The 21,499-nt window shown below is 36.8% G+C and overlaps 1 protein-coding gene across 13 annotated transcripts in view; it reads right to left on the reverse strand.

The window, feature by feature from the left end:
• The window catches only part of WASF1 (WASP family member 1), a 102,936-nt gene that overhangs the window by 80,431 nt on the left and 1,006 nt on the right, over window positions 1-21,499 (reverse strand). For 8 of the 13 annotated variants that reach the window (XM_076333405.1, XM_076333404.1, XM_076333403.1 and 5 more), the window contains exon 2: window positions 1,788-1,962. The exons of the other annotated variants lie outside the window; for them this stretch is intronic. The gene's annotated coding sequence lies outside the window, so the exon portion shown is untranslated. The remainder of the gene's footprint in view (window positions 1-1,787; window positions 1,963-21,499) is intronic. 13 annotated transcript variants of the gene reach the window in all.

The raw sequence follows: 21,499 nt of genomic DNA on the forward strand, positions 1-21,499 counted from the left end.
CTGGGGCTCTCTGTTTGAAATCTACTAATATATTGGGAATTCAGCACTCCATTCCGAAACTTTACACACGTGGACACTACATTTCCAGCTGAGAAAAACAACTGAACAAAGCTAACCTTCAGTATCAATCAAAAACGCCCCCGCCCAGAAATCAGAAGCACCACACTTCCTAGCCTTTTGGTTGCAATATGCTACTACTGTACCAAAGCACAGAGACCTAAAATTGAATGTGAATTTCAAGTAGAAGTGCAGAGAAATCACAACAGGCCTCCATCTTCCAATTTACATGCACTACAAATTCAGAAAGACAGTTTTTCAGAATGCAAGAGATCACCCATATCTGTGCACCTTCAATTTAAAACACAAAATAAAGTGCTGCCAAAGGTGGAAAATCACCTTTGAGTTTGGAGAAGGAAAGGAACACCCAGCTTCTTTTCATGTCCTTAAAACAACTATGGTAAATATGAATTTAAAGCAAGTAATAGCATTTGGTGTGTGGGCAGGAGGCTTACATTGCTACTACCAGTGTTTGTCTGTCTACTGAATATAAGCACTTTAGGTCTTAATTGGTAAAACAGTAACAAAACCATGAGAATCACAGGAAAGTTATGTTTGTGTACATCTTAGTATCTATTTTCCAGACAGAAATACTCTTGCATTCTTCATCTCAGTTGCATTAACTTTCTGTGCACTCACTATTCAAATTATTTGCTATTAATTATGTTATTACTAGATGAACATTAGTCTGTAATAACAACTCTGTGAGGAATATTTTCTTTATTTATCCACATCACTATGACGGATGCTTTTAATATCAGCTGCAATATTAAAAAAAGCAAACTACTCAATTAGGTTGTCAGAAAAACTTTCAAGTTTTTCTTTTAAAATTTTAATGAACAGATCAACAAAAATTAATTCCTTCACACGCAAATATATCAGACTTCATTCCTCCACTTCCTGTTCAAATTGTATCTTCAAATGAAATACTTGACGTGGTAAGAAGGAGGCTTAGTTTGACCTCATTATTTATGTAAAAAGAATCCCAATATTAACTGTATTAATCAAAACAAAGTATGTCAATAATTGTATATGAAATACATGGGTATAAAGCAGGTTTTACTGCAGATACTCACAATGTGACTGTACCATTATTTTTGAAATATCTGTCCATTTTTCCTCCTTTGAAAGCTGCTGGTATTTACATCCCCAAAAAGGAGGTATTTATTCATCTATAAAACAGATTTAACACATGTAGTATATAGATGGACAGTCTACTGGGATGACATCCTTGAAGGCCAACACAGACTAATACTGTGTTAAAGTGATTGTGTAACCACTGCTAGTGCTACTACTAAGAAATTTCAGGCACGCCACTATACAACTGTTCAGTAGCAATAACTTCTCATCACTACAAAGATGAAAATTAAAATAGCAGTGTTCCCTTTCTCCTTAATTTACAAGTTTGGAAATTTGGCCCTTTTTTCTAAGATAAAAATCTAAAAAAGCCCTTCTTTGGGGAGTGGGCCTTCAAGATGTTCACAGGGCCATTTTTCACTTTGATGAGTCCTTGATTCCCGAGTCATCTTTAGATTACCACAGATTGTAAGCACGTAAGCAGAGTTGTACAGAACATCTAGCTCCAATCCTGTTTTGACATGGGAAAAAAACAAACAAACAAACAAAACCCAACAACAAACCACACACACGCTACCAAAAAAACCACCCCACAACCAAACTCATTGTATAACAGTAAAAGGAGACATGAAGAAACTTGAGGAGTGAGTCACCTGAAACTGTGAAGTTCAGGAAGTACAAGGAGGTAGAGTTGCTCCACACATCAGTACAGGCTGACTGGCCGAGTGGCAGCCCTGCTGAGAAGGACCCAAGGGTTACAATGGACCCTCAGCTGAAGACAAGTCAACAATGCTTTTTCATCACAAATAAGGCAAATGGCACGCTGGGCTGTATCAGGAAGAAAAATAACAAGACAGAAACAAGAACAAACAGAACAAGAAAAGTTACCTAAGTTACTCATAACTTGGCACTAGTAAGGCAATTCTTAGAATACTGTTTTTGGTTTGGGGTTCCCATTTCAAAAAGACTACTAGGAAACTGGAGAGGGTCCCCCCAAGATGGTCAGGGACTGAGAACTCACAGCCTCCAAGGGGACTGGGGGAGCTAGACCATTTCAGTCAGGCCAAAAGGACTCAGGAGCAATTTAAAAACGGCAAATGACAACTACTGGACATAAGTTACAAAGACAGTGGAGCCAAACTCTTCTTGGTAGTAGCAGATAGTTAAAAGTGAATGGCCATAAACTCCAACTCAGAAGGTTCAGACTGGACTTCTGGAGAAAATCCCTCAATAGAAGGGTGGTGCAAGGCTGGAACAGGTTGTAGAGGAGCCTGTGGAAGCTCCATCATCACAAGTGTTCAAGACTCATCCAAAGGTACCCAGCCTTGCTTAGCTGGCCATAGTTCTGAGTTGAGCAGGAGTCTAGACTAGATAAAGTGAGGTCCCTAGTCATCACACCTATGGTTTCATCTTATGAAAAGACTTTAAAACTGCTAATGGATTAAAAGAATAGGTGGAGGGAGATACAGAAACACAAACCTAATTTTCCTAGTACTATGATAATAATCTAAGAATTGTAGGACTATCTCCCCTTAAAGTAGTTGTATTCAATACAAAACGAAATGGGAAGGAAGTTTGGAATTACCGTTAAAATAAAACGTGTCCTTTCACCTGAAGTGTATAACATACAAAGAAATGGTCTGAACTAAACCAGTCCTGATGCTCTATTAAAGGATTATTTTGTGAGACGAATGTCATGCAAAACAAACTTTCCCCTGCCCCCCACCCCACATTATTTTTTCAGAAGAATGAAATACATAGTTTATATTAGAAAGTTAAACAATTATAGAAGTCTGTCTGACATGGCATCAGATTACTGATAATGAACTTACACATGCAAACTGCTTATTTGATTTTAGAACAATCTCTTTCTACTGCCTTACAGAACTGACGGCATAAAAATCTCATTTCATTTTAATTGTCACCCTTATTACCTATTTTATTCCAAACTCCCTCATCCTCAGGTTCATTAATAAAGCTCCTCCATCCATAATGTTGCCCTTACAATTAAGAAGATAATTTAAGGGACTCACAGAATAGGGCATCTCTAGCTTGGAATAATATATGTGCCAGAATTATTTTCTTCCGAAAAAACAGTCCAAGTTTAAAAAGAATAAGGATAGTTAACAGCTATGATTTTAGAAAGAATGTTGTAACTGTGTAGAATACTTATCGTAATTATTTCTGACAAAAGCCCAACTGATATGCAAAGTCCAATTCCAAACGTACACAGATGCCTTATTTTCTTACTTTGCTAGTTTAAAACTAAGCAAACTGTGATTAAAATGGAAAAGAAAAAAAGATTTGTGTCTTGAAAGAGAAACCTCAGGAATTCCCTCAAGCCACCCAGCTTCTCCAGTGCACTTCTTTTTATAAGGAGCCTGATTCTATTGAAATCAATTGCAAAGCCCCCATGATTTCAGAAGTGCAGAAATAGATTTGAAGAGAATTCTTGGCAAAGTTTTGCATAAATCTACAACGAATACTTAGGAGATAATTTGATAGCCACATTTTAAGCAGCACAGACAGAAATCCTGCAGTTTCTTCCCCCATCTTTCTACCCCCAGCATGCAGGTAAAATTGTCTGAGATCAGAAAATTAATCCAAGTAAAACGTAATCCAGCAAACAAAACCAAGACGACCTTGGATGAGTTATCAATCCTGCTTACTGTAAGACCATACAACTGCAGGGTGACATGAGTGCAAGAACCATCAGCGGGGGCTGCCTAAAAAAATTGGTACCACAAGAATCTTGACAATCTACTTTCTTACAAGCACATTTCTGGAATTCACTGAGCCTACTTAAAATATTACATCCATATAAAATCCATGCCTTTTCAAAATACAAACATAGAAGAGACACAGAGACAGGGTTCCTGCCTCAAGTTCACTGTCAACAGTGCAAGAATTTTATACAACATGGTATTAGCCTAAGTTAGTCATGACGTTTCAGATTGTATAATGTTCTTAAAACCAGACATTGTTGAGGCCTTGTGCAGATTGTTAGCTTGTTCAGCCAAGCATAACATAAGGCACTGAAGCCTCATACCCACACTTAAATAACTGGCTCCGCAAAATCTTATGTTGCTATCTTTGAGGAAGAAAGCATCTGCCAGAAGGCAAGATGAAAACCTAACTGATACTCTAAGATTATAGGATGAATGACAATGGCTAACAAGGTCTTAGACTGACTGCCTAGATGTTTCTTTGAATAAAACAAATACGGCCCATAAAGAAGCTCTACTAATACCTACACACCTTTCAGATCTGCACAGGGTTTCTAACCTCAAGTTGTAGTTTAACCTAGTTTTGTATACCATATTCCTCTTCTTCCCTCATATTTCTGTAAGACTGTTTGTAAATTCAGGTGTTTTTCTTTTCTTAAATGAGCCCCTGATTTAGGATGGATAGGTGCTTTGATCCTCTGCATCCTTAGTATTTTTGTTATCTTTCTCTGCTTGCCTTTCTCCCTCCACTTTCTGTTTTCAGTCACGTTTTCCACCAATTATATTTGTATACAGGATTTTGTTTCCCAGAAGGTATTCTCCTTTCCCTTACTGCTGTTCTCTATTTCTTCTCAAATGTACATATCAGCATATTAGAGCTTTCTTCCAAAGCTCCTTCACCTTTTATTTTTTCCTAAATTGTTTATCTACACACCAGATTTATCCTCCTTTCTCCCTTTTCCATCTCCCAGACTCACTTCCTCCTCGTAGTACATCTTCTATACTTTAATCCGTCTCCACTCTCTCATTAACTTCAACTCTTGCCAGTGTATACAATCTATCTATCTATATATAAAAATCTCCATCAACATTCAATACATCATTAAAGAAAACGCTGAGAATATTACTACCAATTTTGAAAGGGTCAGGGCTTTAAATAATTCCAAGAGAAAAATGGGCAGTTTTTGAAGTGAATTTAGGAGAAAATCACAGAAGCCTCCAGTGCCCCTCAAACTCAGTAGGTATTTGAAAAATCACAAATGCTTCTTTTTTTTCTATTGTATCTAACTCCTCCTTACAGTTTCTTGCTGCACTGCTTCACCCATCTCATCTTGGTGATTAACTTCTGTACCTTCACAGATAATGCCATCTATTGATCCCACTCATCCATATGTCTTGCAGCTCCATCACACCAGGATGTGATCACACACAACCATGAACATAAATCACTCTCTTTCCATGCTGAAGAGAACCAAAAAATTTCCTGTTCTGCACACGTGGAAGACTGACCACAACAGGAGTTTCCTCCTGTTTTCAAAACTGTTGTCTTCTTGATGTTAAGTAGGACAAATTGGTAAGTATGACAGTGGTCATACTCCCCTTCTCATCATTTGTCAAGTTTAGCTCTTCTCCAAGGAGAGACAGAAATTAAGTATATAAAAAACTGTTTGAAAATAAAACCAAATGTCAAATAAATGGATTCAAAACATGACCGATTAGTCTGTGTTCTTGTTTCAGCCTTTCAGGTGAAAGCGGGGGAGTGGTGTTGTTTTTTTAGCTACAAGTTTCCACTCCCTCCCCTCTCCCCCCCCCCCCCTTCTTTAGTAGTCATCCATTTTCTTCCCAAAGACCTATTGCAGCAGGCTTGAGAAAAGAACTTTGAAATCTCCCCATCCCGTCCCCACCCACAGCCCATCTATGCTAGAAAGCTGAGTGGTTGTGATAGCACAAGAGGCCCTTAAACCCAATTTTTTCATCTTGTGACAAAACCTGCTGTATCCGTAGTCTGTAACTAGGAAGAAAAGGACTATGACAAGGCTTAGAGTCTGATTTTCCACTTTGAAATTTTCTAATAACTACCAAGGGAAAAAACCAATTACACTGGCAAGCAAGCAAATATTAAGCTGCATTTTACTGGAAGAATTATGTATTCTGTGTAAAAAGCACAAATTTATCGAACGACAAGATTTCATTTGAACATGCCAACTGACATATAAGGGTAAAACAAATTGTGAGTAAAGAGCTTATTTTGTATACCATCTTAGTAGATTTCAAGAGCATATTTTATTTTGCTAAATCTGGCTCATTCCAAAAAGCTGTAATACTTTAAAAATTACTTCCTGAGATGCCCACATAAATTAGGTGTTATAATGGTGATTTAGCAATATCCAGAAATAAGACTACTATTGCAGACAACAACAACACTCGAGGTTTCCTTTAATTTGGTGGCAGAATTTTTAAGACTCAGTTGGGAGCCTGAGCAAATTTCTTTCGGAACATAACTGCCACACACGATCCTGGAACTGCTCACTGTTCATGCTAGTAATTTCCTCTACTTTTCCACATCCTCTTTTTCACCTGTTAAACACCATTTATTGTTACTGGTTTCTTCTAGTTTTGAGACAATAATAGCATGAAACCAAATAGTTTTCTTCCTTGGTAACACTGCTGCCCAGGCTTTGAAGTGAGCAGAGAAGCTCTAAAAATTCTGTTTGGCTTTCATTGTAATAACTATAAATGCTATGAGCTATTACATGATATTTATATTTATCATAGTTATGAATGGTCACACAGAAATCATTTCAGATTTTGCACACGCATCACCTATCACCAAAGATGACTGGTTTCTCTGAACTTGTGCATGTTTCTTTATTTTAATAAACTGTTACAATAAAAAAAAAATCCACTCAGGATTATGGCTTTATTTTGTTCTCACTAAATACAATTCTGCCTAGAATTACAATGAAAGCACAAGCAAAAATTTTTAACAGTAACTGCAAAGTTTTGTTTAGAAAGGTATTTTCTCAAGTTCTAGGTATACACAAATGCATCGCGTTAGTTAAAGAATTCTCTCCTGAGCAAGCTTTATATAGCACAATGTAAAAACAACCTCCCCCCCAAAAAAACCACATGTATGAGAGTTGTTAATAATTTAGAACAAAAAATTTATTTTTTTAATATATGACATAAGGAATTCAAAATTCCAACAGTGAATTTTACCTTCTCTTCATATCCCTAGCTCTTTAAATTATACTAGTTATTACAAATAAAACAAAATGTTTATTGTCTTTACATTCTAGAATTTACTGGTCAAAACATGATTCCTTTGTTATCCTCTTGATCTTGCCACAAATTTCTAGCTTTCAGTTTGAAATTCAACTGCTATTAAATGCAGTTTTTTGCTTAGGTACATAATGACGAACTCACGCTTACGAAAATAAGCACAGTATAACACAGCTTATTAGCATTCCTACCTTTAAAATATTTGAAAAAGTGAGAAGCCTTACAACTAGAATAACAATGGAAAGAAAATTATGTGTTACAATTTACAGCAATTAGAAAAAAAAAATCCAAGCAATATCTTTAATTTACAACTCATTATTTAGGCTTTTAAAATGATTAAGCCTTCCACATACTCACATTAAAGTGACCTGCCAACGTAAATAAGCATAGCTTGACATCTGCTGTAAGAGTTTGTAACACATTTACTTGCCTAGTCTTTTGTATGATATCTACACATTAGAACAAGTCCTGCCTGTCATCATTCTGCTTTATCATGCAGAGAAGACTTACCTCCACCACAAGAAGAGAACAAAGCATTTTAGTTACCGGTTCACTTAGCAAGGAACAAAAAGGCAAGAACTGTGAAAAGTAACTTATTCCACAACTGAGGCTGCTGTCTCTTGCTCAAACTAGATACTACCTCAGCAAGTAAAACATGGCAATTTTGTAGAAAAGAGAAGGGGAGGAGAAGAGAATGGTGAGATGAGGAAAAAAATCAGAAGACAAATGAAATGCTTATTTGCAGTGTTCATCTGACACAAAAACCAGACAAGGACAGTGTAATATAGCAACAACATCTACTAAGAGTTTAAATTACTGTTTGCTTACGTTTTTTATCTAAAAGCTCAAAAAGCAGAAATCAACATTTTGTCGATGTCTGCTAAAACATGCTGTCAACTTATGTCAATTTTTATTGTTTGGAGGAGTTATTTTTAGAAGAATCTAAGAGAATTATATTTAGGAATGAGTTAAACTAGCCTGTTCACATTGCACACTACTTCTTAATACTTCTGACAGTAGCTGTTGTCTTTCTTTTATGGCCACCTTCAAAAAAATCCCATTAGGAAAACTACGCTCTTGAGATCAGAGAGTAGAGCTTTAGAAGTTGTTTAACGGCCAAGTGAATGCAACTACTATCCCAAGCAGTAATGTGGATTGCAGAGGTCAGCAAGGGCTGAAGTGAAATGTGCACTTCAATTAGTTTCTAATATCTGAAGTTCAAAATGTTCTGACAAAGAGTAACTTAGGAATTCCATGAAATATCCATTATATACATGTCACAACAGAACATTAAAGTGACTGAAGGTTCTTCTGCTCTTAAAAAGCAGCAGTCACACAACATCTGCAGAGATCTCTTTCTCCATGACAGCAGCTGTCAATCTAAGGGGCTTTTAATGTTGGACTGCAGCATACTGTAAGGGGTGACCCCTTACAGATAAGGCGCTCTCTGGGGCCATTTTGGGTAGGTTTGACAGACCATGGATGGCAAAGCTCTGAGGTGAGAAGAAAGGCATTAGCCGGCATTCTCTAACGGAAGCTCATCACTGCCCTTTAGAAAAGCAACACTTTTAGGTACCTTCCTTTCTCCACTAAGAGCAGACAGGGAACATACTGCCTCCCCGCATTCCTCATTCTCAGCTGTGTTCTATGGGTATGCAGAGGTACAACAGAGCAAGGATAGACAAACCAAGCCAGTGTTTCTCAGACTGCAGTAAACAGAAGCTCAGCAACTTCAAGGAAAAAGGTTTGAAAACTGCTAGTTTAAGAAGAAGTTCTATTTACATTCTTACTAGATGCCTTACAGCAATGGAGGTTTGCAGCACACCACCAGATTCAGGGAGAAGAGATTAAGGATATCAGGCACTGAAAATGGTGGAACAACACCGACAGATGTTGATTTTTCTGCTCAAAGTTTCTCCATTGCCTACAGAAATAGATCACCTTCGTAAATTCATGCTCCATTGCAATAAAAAAGCTGATAGTAAATCAGCAGTTATGGAGGTGCCATATTTAGAAGATTGAGAGGAAAATGGTGTGACTTTAAACTTCACAAGTCCGGGAAAGAACATGATCTCTCTGAGACTAGAGTTTGGGTGAGGGAGAGAAGTTTGTAATCACACATGAAACATGATTCCGCATTCTAACAATTCTTATTTCCCTACCAAACCATGATATGACAGTTACTGGTCAGCTTCATTTTTATTATCTGTCCCCAAACAGCATTCAAGATTACTAATATGCTAGAAAACAAACTTAAATTACCCAACATGCATCTAACAACTTTGCTTCGCTCAATACTGAAATATGAGGAGGAGCAGAGGTATTACCCCCCCACCCCCCAAAAAAAACCCCACCAGTGTTTATTCTCAGGCATACTTCATTCTTCTAAGAAATGTACTAAGAAAGAGACACTATGACTCCATTTCCACAGATGTGTGTCAGCTTTCATATAAAAGATACATTTTTTCAGTACTGTATAGACAGCTTTATTCTCACACAAAAAAACCCAACTTGCTTTTATATACATGTTGTGTCAAGCAACTTTGCATTATATACCATTCGGTCAAATCTGATCATATCATTAAAGCCTAGATCTAATAAAACATTTACAGTATGTCTACCTGGACAGCTGAAGACAGCTAGCCTTTAAGGTGTCTGGAAATGAGCCAGCACTGCCTCAGCCCCATCCTATGCCCACGGCAGTATGGACTGCCCGTCAGAGAAGAATCCTCATTTAAGCTTCTAGTCTACCCACATACAATATGATGTGGAGAGGGTATAATCTAAAAATCTCTAGATGACAGTAAAGACAGGTGAATTTTATATTCCACGCCTTTTCTAGACTTCATCTGTCAGATTTAAACCTATAGGCAAGCTTCTTTATCCACTAAAGATGATCACAGCTGTTTACATTCATTCCTTCAAAGAATGAAGCAGATGTCCTTACTTTCTCTTACAAAATGTGGCCAGGAGAGAGGGTGCCCATCTTTGATATTAGGTCTGTCCCCTAAAAAGCAGAAACATCTTCCCTGGCTTTCTGGGAGTTCAAAAACATATCTCCTACTTCCCATGGGGGAGAATATATATACTGAAGATACATTATAGACAAACACAAATTAGAAAACTATTCACCTTCCCTTTGCAGTTGTTCCACTAACCACAAAACAATTCAAGATTCACAACAGCAGAAAAAGAGTAAGCATTACTGTATGACTCAGCAGTTAGGACACACAATACATCCTCCAGAGAGCCTTTCTGTATTTCAATTAATTTCTAAAATTCTCTGTTATTACAACAAAAAAATGCTACAAACTCAGAACACAAACAACATCCTTAAAAACTGAATAAAGAAGAAATGTATGTTCTCAGAAAGTTTGACATTGTTATTTTATTTGTTAGAAAAAAGTAGGTAGATACGAAACAGGACAAAACATCCAGGACTGATGATTTGACTGACAATTTTTAGCCACAGTCCAAAGCAGCAAGCAGTCGACACCTTTTTTACACAGTAAGGTCCACCACCAGTAACATTCAGTTGCAGTTCCCTGATTAAAGCCTAGCAACCCACCACTTTCTTCTTGAAAAACAAGATCCCTGAAGTTTGTGTTTTCTATCCCCAAGTCTCATATACTGGACACACCGTATCTCAATCAGCACTAAAACAAGGCCAAACCACTTTCTCTCTCCTTTCATTTTCATGCATGTTACACAGGAGAGACGAGAACGTACCTAAGTCTCAACCAAGTCGACAGACATTAATTTCATTCTGCAACTTTCTGACAAAAATCCAAGCTGCAGCAGAGGGAATGAAACACACTGTGTATTAAACAGGACAAAAATTATTATTTTCTATTAATACTTGATAAATTATAGCTATTTAACTAAAAGTATAAATTCTAAACTTACTGAGCTTTAGGTTGGTTTTCATACTCAATAAGGAAAACTTCCTAACTGTTTACTGATAAGTAAGGTATCTTCTTAATATTGCTGATTGTACTGAAGATTCAGTACATTAATTTCTCCAACGATAATCAAATTGACCAAAAATTATTCTCCCATATAATACATACTAGTTACCTGAAATTTTGGAGCACTAGTTTTTGAATCTTTAGGAGAGACTGAAAGTGGCATCCCAGCAGACGCACACTAAAATTATTAAGTAGAAGTCCTGTATCATGATCTAATTCCGTTTTCATCAACAAAAGACAACTTGTCAGATAATCGACACATGAAAATTGAAGAAGAAATAACAGTGTATGTAGGGGGGGAATTGTTAAATGCCATGCTTTTCTAAATAGGTTTTCATGTTGATATTCTTCAAGATATACTTCCATAATAAGCTTGATATGCTAAAAATAAATGCAGTTTCAAGAAAAATTGAAACTCAAGACTTTGCAAGAGTATGACTCAAATTTGTACTTTTAACATAGAAAGTTTGGAATGCAGGTGGTTGGTTTATAAGTTAAACAATGTAATAGAAGAAGCTAATACACATTTAGATCCATTTACTCCTCGTTTATCTGTCGTAGTATTAACACTAATTCTGATGATGAGCTTTATAATGTGCAAGCACATCCACTGAAAATACTAAGTTTTGCTCGTATTGGCCTTGGACCAGAGTCAAACTGGATGCCATTCGCTCATCTGCCCAATTCATGCACTAGCTAACTATATTTAATAGACAAATTGCTCTCCCTAGGGTATCCACTAATTACAGAATATATTTTTAAAATCCTAACAGCTGCACAATAACAAACAGTATTAGCAATACTTTTACTTTCTAAATATGTAATAATTACAATATATTTAATTTTTACTATAAACGTTCATTAATTTTTTATAACAAGTGATTTTGAAGCACTCGATTGTAATTACATCTATATAACAGATCCCACAGCATTTGTAACAAAAATTATTACGTATCTGTAATTAGCATCATTTTGTCCAATTAAATCTAGAAATTAAGTTACAATTTTATAGTTTTCAAATAGATCTGCATGTCACTTATTAAATCTTATCTCCAAAGCTTGGAAATAATAATAAATGCACTACAGTGAGACCACCATGTACCAGTTATAAATGTTCATTAAGAAAGTTAGGAAAAAAAACCCACACCACACCAATCTGAACAACAAAATTATTATCATTATATTCAAATGTTTCATTGTCTGTTTTAGGCATCCTAAAACGTCTGCACTTTTTAAAGGGCTATAACTCTGTGCACTGAACATGCATTTTCTTTCTGTAAGACTCCAGATATTTCAATATTCCTACAGTCTTACAGAAATAAGGTCCTGACACAATATATACTTTTCTGAAGTGTATCTTTTGAACCAAAGTACTGTTGCTAAGTACAGGTGAATCAGGCTTCTCTAGAATCCTTTCAACAAAAACATCCAAAGGGTTGCTCATGTTCCAACATGAAATCAAAACCATCTATCATTTTGTCTGCAACTCAAGCTTAGAGATAGCTGAGTACTCTACAAATAAGGCTAATAGATGTGTCTTGGGATGTAAGTAGACATTAATGTCTTGAAAATTAACATAAACCGCTAACCTGCAAAAATGGTATACAGGCAAGTTGCAAGTTAGAAAAAAACATATGAAAGCCTTATGTTGCAAGTCAGACTTTTGAGGAAAGTGGGAAACCAAGATTAAAAACTCTTACAGTACACGTTTGAAAGCGTTGCAAAGTGAGCTTATGAATTCCTGAAAAAGGAGGCATAAAACAGGTAGAGAAGAATCTGTCCTTCAAAGTCTTTCTTGGCCTTCTAGAAGGTTACCATCAAGCACAGTCCTTAGCTCTCTCTAGCTAACATGCTTCAGAACAAACACTGACCAACAACCAGAACAGTAAATCAACATCCAACACGTTTTATGACCGCATCACACAGTTCTTACGGTTTTCTTTTCTAGCTGTCTCCATTTTAAAATCATATACTTATCTCTTTGCTTGATAAAGTTAATCTTTTTAGAAAAAAGATTCTTTCTCTAATGATACAGAAGGTTTCAAAGGAAAAATGACTAACTATGAGTAAAGAAGCTCATTATGATCAAAGATGGACTAGAATATCTACAACAAGCATATGGTTTGGGATTCTGAAGAACTAAAACATTTGCTTCTTACCACATAAAAAGGATTGGATGCTACATTCATGCTCAAAAATCAGCTTTGGTAGCCGGTGCCCCATATGCAAGCACTGAGCTAGGGGAAAGTGCTTACATTTCTGAAAATACTCAGACACAGAAGATGACTCATTTAGATTGTTTCTGTATACAAATGGCTTTGCGTTTCAATGTATTCCCAGGAACAACAAAAGATAGAATTAAGGGACTATTTTATGTGATAGGGCAAGAGTCTGAAAGTATTCAAAGTAACAAGGATTTTTCTCTACCAATAGGTTATTCCACATGAAACCTCTTACCAAGTATTGCTTTAGGACAACACTGATCATTAAGTGGCTATTTCCCATGGGAACTCCCTAACATCTAGGCAGAGAGTGCATTCAGTTGCTGTCAGAAATTCAAAGTTGAGAAAAACTTTAGGCCACAAAAGTATATACATTCATCAAGATGTCCCATCATTGGGCCACACTGATCCACCACAAGAAGGCCATAACATGCCATGCTCTATGAAACAAATCAACAGATACTCAAAGGGATGGTCCACAGGTTTCAAGAGAATAATCATTTGGCAACACTGATCAGATCTCTAATGAATAAGCAGATAGTAAACTTGTGAGGAACCTAGTTTACTAGAAGACAGCCTATAAATATATTAGTGCTTCAAGAACGTATCGAATATGGTAGATCTTAAGAATCAATCCCATCTACCTCAACTGCAATAGAGAGTTTCGTATATAAGGCACCAGGTAAGGACTGAGGAGCCATAAGAGCTCCTTTTCCCCTTTGACACAGTATCACTACTATCAAATTTTTTCATGAATACTGCCAGCACCTGTAAAGATTTGAGTAATGAAGCTCCACTCTGAACTTTCCTGCAGATCGGACAGATGACTGTATAGGAGGCATACAAACCTGTCCAGAGCTTAAAGACATGTACATTTGTCATCCTGAAATAAAATAATGTGTTTATCAGCAGAGTAGCCACAGGTATGGAATAGAGGTCCAAGTCTCCTCCAACAACAAAAAAAAATAGCATGAACAAAAAAAAAAATCTTTCTCCTTGTTAATAAAACTTCTTCTCCCTTCCTAGACTAAGAAATAAAATCTTTTTTACAGTTAGAAGTAGAATGGATAAAAGTCTAGCTAGATAGGCTAGCCACAGATAATCCCCAATATCTGACTTCCATTACTGGAAACATCATCGTTGGTAGAAAGTATATTCTTTTCGGACTGAATTGTACAGAATCCCTCCCTGTATTACGGAACTTGCTGAAGGTAGATTTGCTTGAAGTTCATTCCCATGGGAAACAAAAACTGTTAACTCCTTTGTAACTCAGATTTTTTTTTTTTTTTTTTTTTAATAGACCACTCATGCTAGCCAGAACCACAGAATGCATTCTGCTGTCTCGCCTGGGGATGCAGACAGTATTGTTTCAAGTAGGTAGTCACATCTGAAGTTTCCAGAGCGCAATAGTCTTGAAGATTCAAGACTATGGAATAACATCAGTTCATTCTGTATATGAACAATATGCATATGTATTCTGCCATATAATGCCATTCTTCACCTGCAACGTAGACCCCTGCAACACCGAATACTTCTATCATTTTTGATGCTCATTTTCACATGAGCAAATTCAGATCAGATTACAATGCCAGAAACTTTCATTACCACCTCTACAGCAGTCTAGGCCACCTATCACTTCTCCTGAATTATTTGCAAGATATTTTTTCCTCCTGCTATGAAGACCATATAATCATAGAACATTTGAGGTTGCCCAAAGCAGGATCAACTAGAGCAGGTTGCTTAGAGTATTAAGATGTAATAAATATCACTGTCTTGTACTAGCAGCAGAGACTGACATTTGCCACACTGGGTAGCTGGGAGGCACAGAAGTGAGATTTCCCTCCCCACAAATTAGACAATTTTTGTAAAGCCCTTGTTCCTGAGGAGAAGCTTCCAAAGAAAGAGCACCTATGACAAACTCAACTTGTATTTTTGGTTGTGTTCTCAAGTCTAGCAAGTTTCACAACTGCATGGGGAATCACAATTGGAAAAGTTTGTCCATCACAGCCTTCTCCTTTAATACCAACAAAAAGGCAGAACCAGCTGAGCGTAAAAGACCTCTCTAAGCATTTCTGCACACACATTCAGTGGCTAGTGGCTGAACAAGATTTAACAAGTTAAGCATTTCCTTTTTTTACTGAAAAGCTGACTCTGCACATCATTTTTACAAGAGCTGGTTGAACTACTTAAGTTCACACATATTATCAAGTTAGAAATGACTTGTTATTTTCTTAATTTTTTTTTTTAATTACTTGAAGGTCTGTGCCAAAATCACTGTGGAGGGTGCTGTTTTGTCTTATGATTATGAGACTCTTTTGCCTAAAACTGCTCTCAGCAACCAACAATGGCTCTTCAGTAGTGACCCTGCTTATCTGGTATAGCTGATCTGGCAGACAATCAATCTGAACCCACATCAACATCCTGAATTTGCTTGAAGGTAAAAGATTCTGGACCCTCAAACCATGAACAGTATCATGTTGTAGAAATATAGCTGACAATTTTGATTTTGGCCACTCCATAGCCATTACTTTAGAGGTGGCGACTGAGTGCTGCTGGACAAGCCGCTGTAATACAGTATTTAGCATAAGTACTACCAGTAAAGTACCTCAGTGTCAATCACACTTCCAAGTTTCCATAACCTATGCATCTATTATGCAGTGCTGATACTAAATAAAAGGGTTAATCTGAAAGAAGGCTCCACCCCTGAAAAGGACCCTCATGCTCCTTTGCCATACACCTTCACTGTAAGCTTGCTGGATTGGCCTAAGACAGCTTCTCTTCAAACATCAATTTTCATCCGTGGTTTGGGTTCAAACTGGCCATCCCCATGCTACAAGCCATTTCCATATTCAACATATTGATGTAAGAGTTTCTCTCATTATCCCCCTGATTTGGACTATTTCATTTCGTGTAAAACAGTTCATTACATCAAACAGCCAGAAAATGACTCCAAAGCCCAGAAATTACAAAATTCATTTCAGCTATAGAAGACTGAGAATACCTCACTCCAATGAATATTAGTTTATTTGAGTAGTCATCTCTGATGAGAAAGAGCAAAGTTCAAATTATTGGTTTGAAGCAAATAAAGCAAGGAATTTAAGCTGGTTCTGTGTATTCAAGAGAAATAGTCTAACACTGAATGACAGATAGATAGATACATACATACATGGAGAGAAATACAAGTACACTGAGTGAAAGCAGGGAAAAATCCTCAATTCCCCTCTCCTTGCAAAAAAGTACGGCTTCAACAAATTGTCTTTTACTGAATGCAGCTTTTTTTCTTTTACATCTGCTATTGGAGAGCATAAATTCACACCCATTTTATAACTTCCCAGTTCTCACTTGTTTGAGCTGCATTTCATTTCCCAGGGTAAATAACTCCAATCTTTTCAATCCCTTGAAAAAGTCTGCCATATCCTCCATATCAAACTCTCTAGGATACTGTGATTTATCTTTTTTAAACTAATTGACAGTTAATAACACACTTTGAATAGCAGATAAGAATTAAGGAATTTGTATAGAATGGCACTTCCTTCTCTATGCTCTTTTCCCCACTTCTGATTACAGCTATAAATTGGGTAACAATACCTCAGCAAACTGCAATGATGCCCAGATTTTGTTATACTAATACTGTTAACTTAGGAACTTTTAAGACATATAAATGGTATCTTATTTTCTGCCTCCAAAACACACTGTTTTGCATATACCAACAATCAGTTTCACCTGTCATCCTGCTGTCCTTTCACACAGCTTGTTTAGACTTCTCAGGTGACCTTTCCAGTATTTCTGAATTTGATTAAACAGTTTTGAATCCTCAGTAAATACTGCTACTTTATAAATCAAATTCTACAGATGATTAATAGAAAATACTGAACAGCTCCTGATTTAAGACAAATATTAAGCCTCCTATAACCTAACATTTATTTGTGTTATTTCCTCTCAGAGACTTTTGTGACCCGTGAAAATATTTTACCTTTCACATCATGGCTTCTTTATTTAATAGCCTGGTGTGAGGAACCTTCAATTACACCTTTAAAAAGTATATATAAATTAGAACTATATTAAAATTTAATCTGCTATGCTATTACTGCAATCAAAAACCCTAGCAGATTAGCAAGGCACAACTGTCTTTGCAGAAGCAGTACTAACTATGTTAGTAATACTAGTTAGTATTACTGACTCTACCATCAGTCTTTGTGACTGTAAGGGATGACAATTATGTGTGCATGCTTTTTCTTTAAGAGCGCCCAACAATTTTCAGACCTGTTTCCTGTGCAAACAAAGTTTAGGAGATCACTTGCAGAGTATTTGTTGGAAGCTCTCCTTCAGTAACTTAAAATCTATTGACCAGTTTCTACCAAACTGGACTCAAGTACACTGACATTCTCCAAATTTGTGAAAACAAGAGCCAGATAGAGAACAGAGACTCTATTAATACCCTAGTAAATGAATGCAGCTTACCACGGAGCAGGAAAAAAGGGAAAAAAACAGTACAAATGCCCTAGCTATAAGAAATGCTTCAACAGAATTTAATGCCTTTTATTAGATGCCAAAAAACCCCACCTGGCTTTAGAATAGATTCCTGTTTTCTAGTAAGTTTTAAGTGTCAGACAGTTATGGCATTCATAATAATCTACTTCTGCATGGAGTCTTCTGTCAGAAGACTAAATTCATGTCACAACCATAGCATCTAACTAAAAAGTCAATCAGCAGCAAGGTATAAACTCATTGAAAACTATCCATAATTTCTGCCCTTCATTAAGTGTTTTGTTAAAATGTGACTACCTTTGTTATTCTGTAGTTCTTTGTGTGTATAAGGTAATTTATTACACCAACACACCAGCATAAGTAAGCTAGCATTCAGTTTAGCTTCCCATCCCCCAAAAATATAGGCACCTAAATTAATATATTTTTAGAAATGTATACACTTTTGATGACATTTTCTGCCCTTTAACTGATAAAAAAAACATTTTTCAGAGAATTAAGAAATCCAATATTAAAGATATGAGAATTTCTAATTATGCTAATTAATTTCTTTTCCTGGAAGTCTTTAATTAATGTTTTGCTGCCTCTCCAACACATTTGTTGTTCAACTTGTGTTACAAGATGCAGGTCACAGCACTGCATAAGCACCTGAGTAGTTCGAAGAGGCTACACAGCTTCTGACCTCTAGGGAGGAGGTGGCTCTGCAAAAAAAAGATTTTGTTTGCAAAGTCATTTGAAATAAGTATGACAGGCTAAGTTGTTCCTGTCTTATCCTATATCTTCTTTTCTTTGAAACCACGCCTTGTAAACGTGAAATATATAGCCTGTAATCTGTGTCAGACGACCTCAAGATCCCTCCCAAAAAACTTAAGAGACTGATTGACAGATGTACTGGAACACAGAACTCCTATTGCAATCCGGCGCCTCGGTATCTTTGAGAATCCGGGACATTGTCCAAAAAACCAAAAACTGGAAAAGAGGTATTATCACCCTTGCAGGAGTCAGAGGCTCCAAGGTGGTAGAAAAAGCAGAGCATGAGCTATGAAAGGTGCTTCACTCTCCAAGCAGTTAACTTAAATAGAGTACATTAAGATGCATCAGACACACAAGCAGAAGGTTATAAAAAGGCCCAATCCGAATGCAGTAACAGTAACCTGATAAGACTTCCATCATGATACCTTTTCTCAGCAGACAAAAGCATAGGAACAAAGGAAAAAAACCTCGTTTTCTTTCAAACTATGTATTTCCCACAGACAATAAAGCCTCATATTTTAGTTCAGTCCTCTGTCTGACAAGTATCTGGCTTCCCCCCCCCTCCAAACTGCAGACTTACAGATCTTGGTGGATGAGAAGTGAGTGTATATGCAAGTGGGTTGATAGCAGTTTAAGAGTGTTAAAAAAAAAAATACATAGAAAAAATAGAACAAGCGGGACTATATGCATCATCTTCTTTGGGGAAGAAAAAATAACAGAAAACACAGGGTATGAGATAAAGCACATCCATCATGGAAATCGACAAAAAAGAACTATGAAAGAGCAAGTAAAGGGAACAGAAAGTAGGATAAAACACACTAAAAGCACAGGGAAACAGATTTCATTATCTACTATAGGGAAGAAAAGACTGATGTGAAGGAAAAATTGTGAAATGTTGAGTTAAAACAATGTATTTTACCCCAGCTTTTTAAGGAAATGAGTCTCATGCAGGAAGTATTGGGGGGGGCCCCCAATCGGAAACTGGCTGGCTGAATTCAATCAAATTTGACAGAAGGGTAGAGGTCTCAAAGATAATTGCCTAAGAAAATGCTAAGTTCATGAAATCAAGATGCTATCAGTGTCCTGACCAAGGGAAAGGCTGCAGTATGCATTAAGACCTTATTAGACATTAGATGATCCACAAAAGGATGAGACTATAAATGTTTCAAACTGGGGAAAAAAAAAATTCCGTTAGAGCTTACAATCATCCGTGAGATTTAAACAACAACAACAAAAAAGGGTAAGAAGCCAGGCTTCTACTGCTCAAGGAACTACTCTTTTAAAATACTTCCTCTTTCACCTGGGGAAAAAAGGAAGAAATGGTAATACTTGGTATAGTATTCACCATCGGGAGTAGTAACAAACAGGTGCCAAAAGGCCCTTTTTATATGCAAAAGTGCTGTACAAAGCTGGACGTTTTTATCTTCCTTTGGAGAAATCAAAGCAAGTGAGGCAAAGCGACTGCAAGGAAAAACAGCAGTGGAAAAGCTGGATGGGAAGAAAAGCCAAGTAACCCAAATCACCTTCCACCCACTACTCCAGCCTGCCTTCAGAACCAGCAGCATCCAACGCATGACATAATACGATTTCTGGAACCCAATTAAAACAGAACATCCTTACAATGTACAATAATCAATGAGAAGAGGGTTTTTTTAAAAGCTGTATCACTCTCTTGATTTGTTTTATACCGATCAACCCCTTCTTGAATTCACAAATATTCAGTTAATAGTCACTATGTGTTAACATATTATCTCGACACAAATGACGAGCAGCAATTCCTCAGCTTTTTCAATAAAACCAGATTTTTAGATAACCATGTATGTTATCCATCTACACTTTTAAAGCATAGTCAAGTCAGTATTTCATATTCAAAACTGGCATCTGCATGCTTGCTAAAAATTAATCTTTGCTACGATTGAAGCAAAGAGAAACTTCAGATGGTGTTCCACTGAACGCCTTCTCGTGTGCTTGCTTATATACCAGCCTGATGGTACCAGAAAGGCAACTAATTTAAACCAGTAAGTGATTTTCCTAAGTTCTACAAGGAAAGCATCTAGAATCCCAGATGATTAAATTTTACTGGCAAGCAATCTAAGATGCTTGGACACAACGTAGCTGAACATACTTCAGCAAACTACCAAAGCTTTGTCAATTAAGCATTTCAGATTCAAGGATAACAAAGCAGAATTAGTTTAATCATTTTCAACACAATTCTCCAGATAAAATATCACAGACTGGTTGCACAAATAGATCTTGAAATGTTTCACTTTTCAGGAAGCGCACCTTTCAACTTCAGACAATATCCAGCATCTGCATGCCAAGAGAAAAAGGAATGCAGGCATATGGAATCGGTTAACAATTACAGCCAATAAACAAATCGACTGCAGTGGAAGATCCACTTTTGATATTAATAAGCAGTGATTCATGTGAAGCGTCATACAGCTTTCCTTACTTGTAGATTCATCATCAACATACTTAAGAGAAAAAAATCAACTCATTACCATATGAAATGCTAGTTAACCATAGCATATTTCAGCTGTTGGAGATGTAAACAAAAGAAAGGTCTGAGTGTCGAAAATGTGGGACTTCTACCTAAAATCCTCATTCTAGCATACAAAGAAAAGGCATGTCCGTGTTTAATAAAACAGACCTAAATGCAGCACCTTGCTCCACTCCATGCTACAAACACTTTCTATTTGCCCTTACATCTATTCTATCATTTTTTCAAAAAGAATCCAAGTTATACCTTCCCAAGTTAAGGTATCTGTTTAAAACCACGACTGCTGAAAAGGGTGGAAGATCAAACTAGAGCGTTTAATCTGATTAAATGCCACTGTGTCACAATTAGATGTCACTGTGCGTTCACTTTAATCCTGAAAGCACATGCAGCATGGAAGGAAGTCATGGCAATGTACCGCTCCAGGTGCAA

The sequence above is a fragment of the Aptenodytes patagonicus genome, chromosome 3 (assembly GCF_965638725.1).
Source record: "Aptenodytes patagonicus chromosome 3, bAptPat1.pri.cur, whole genome shotgun sequence".
In the NCBI taxonomy this organism is placed as follows: Eukaryota; Metazoa; Chordata; class Aves; order Sphenisciformes; family Spheniscidae; genus Aptenodytes; species Aptenodytes patagonicus.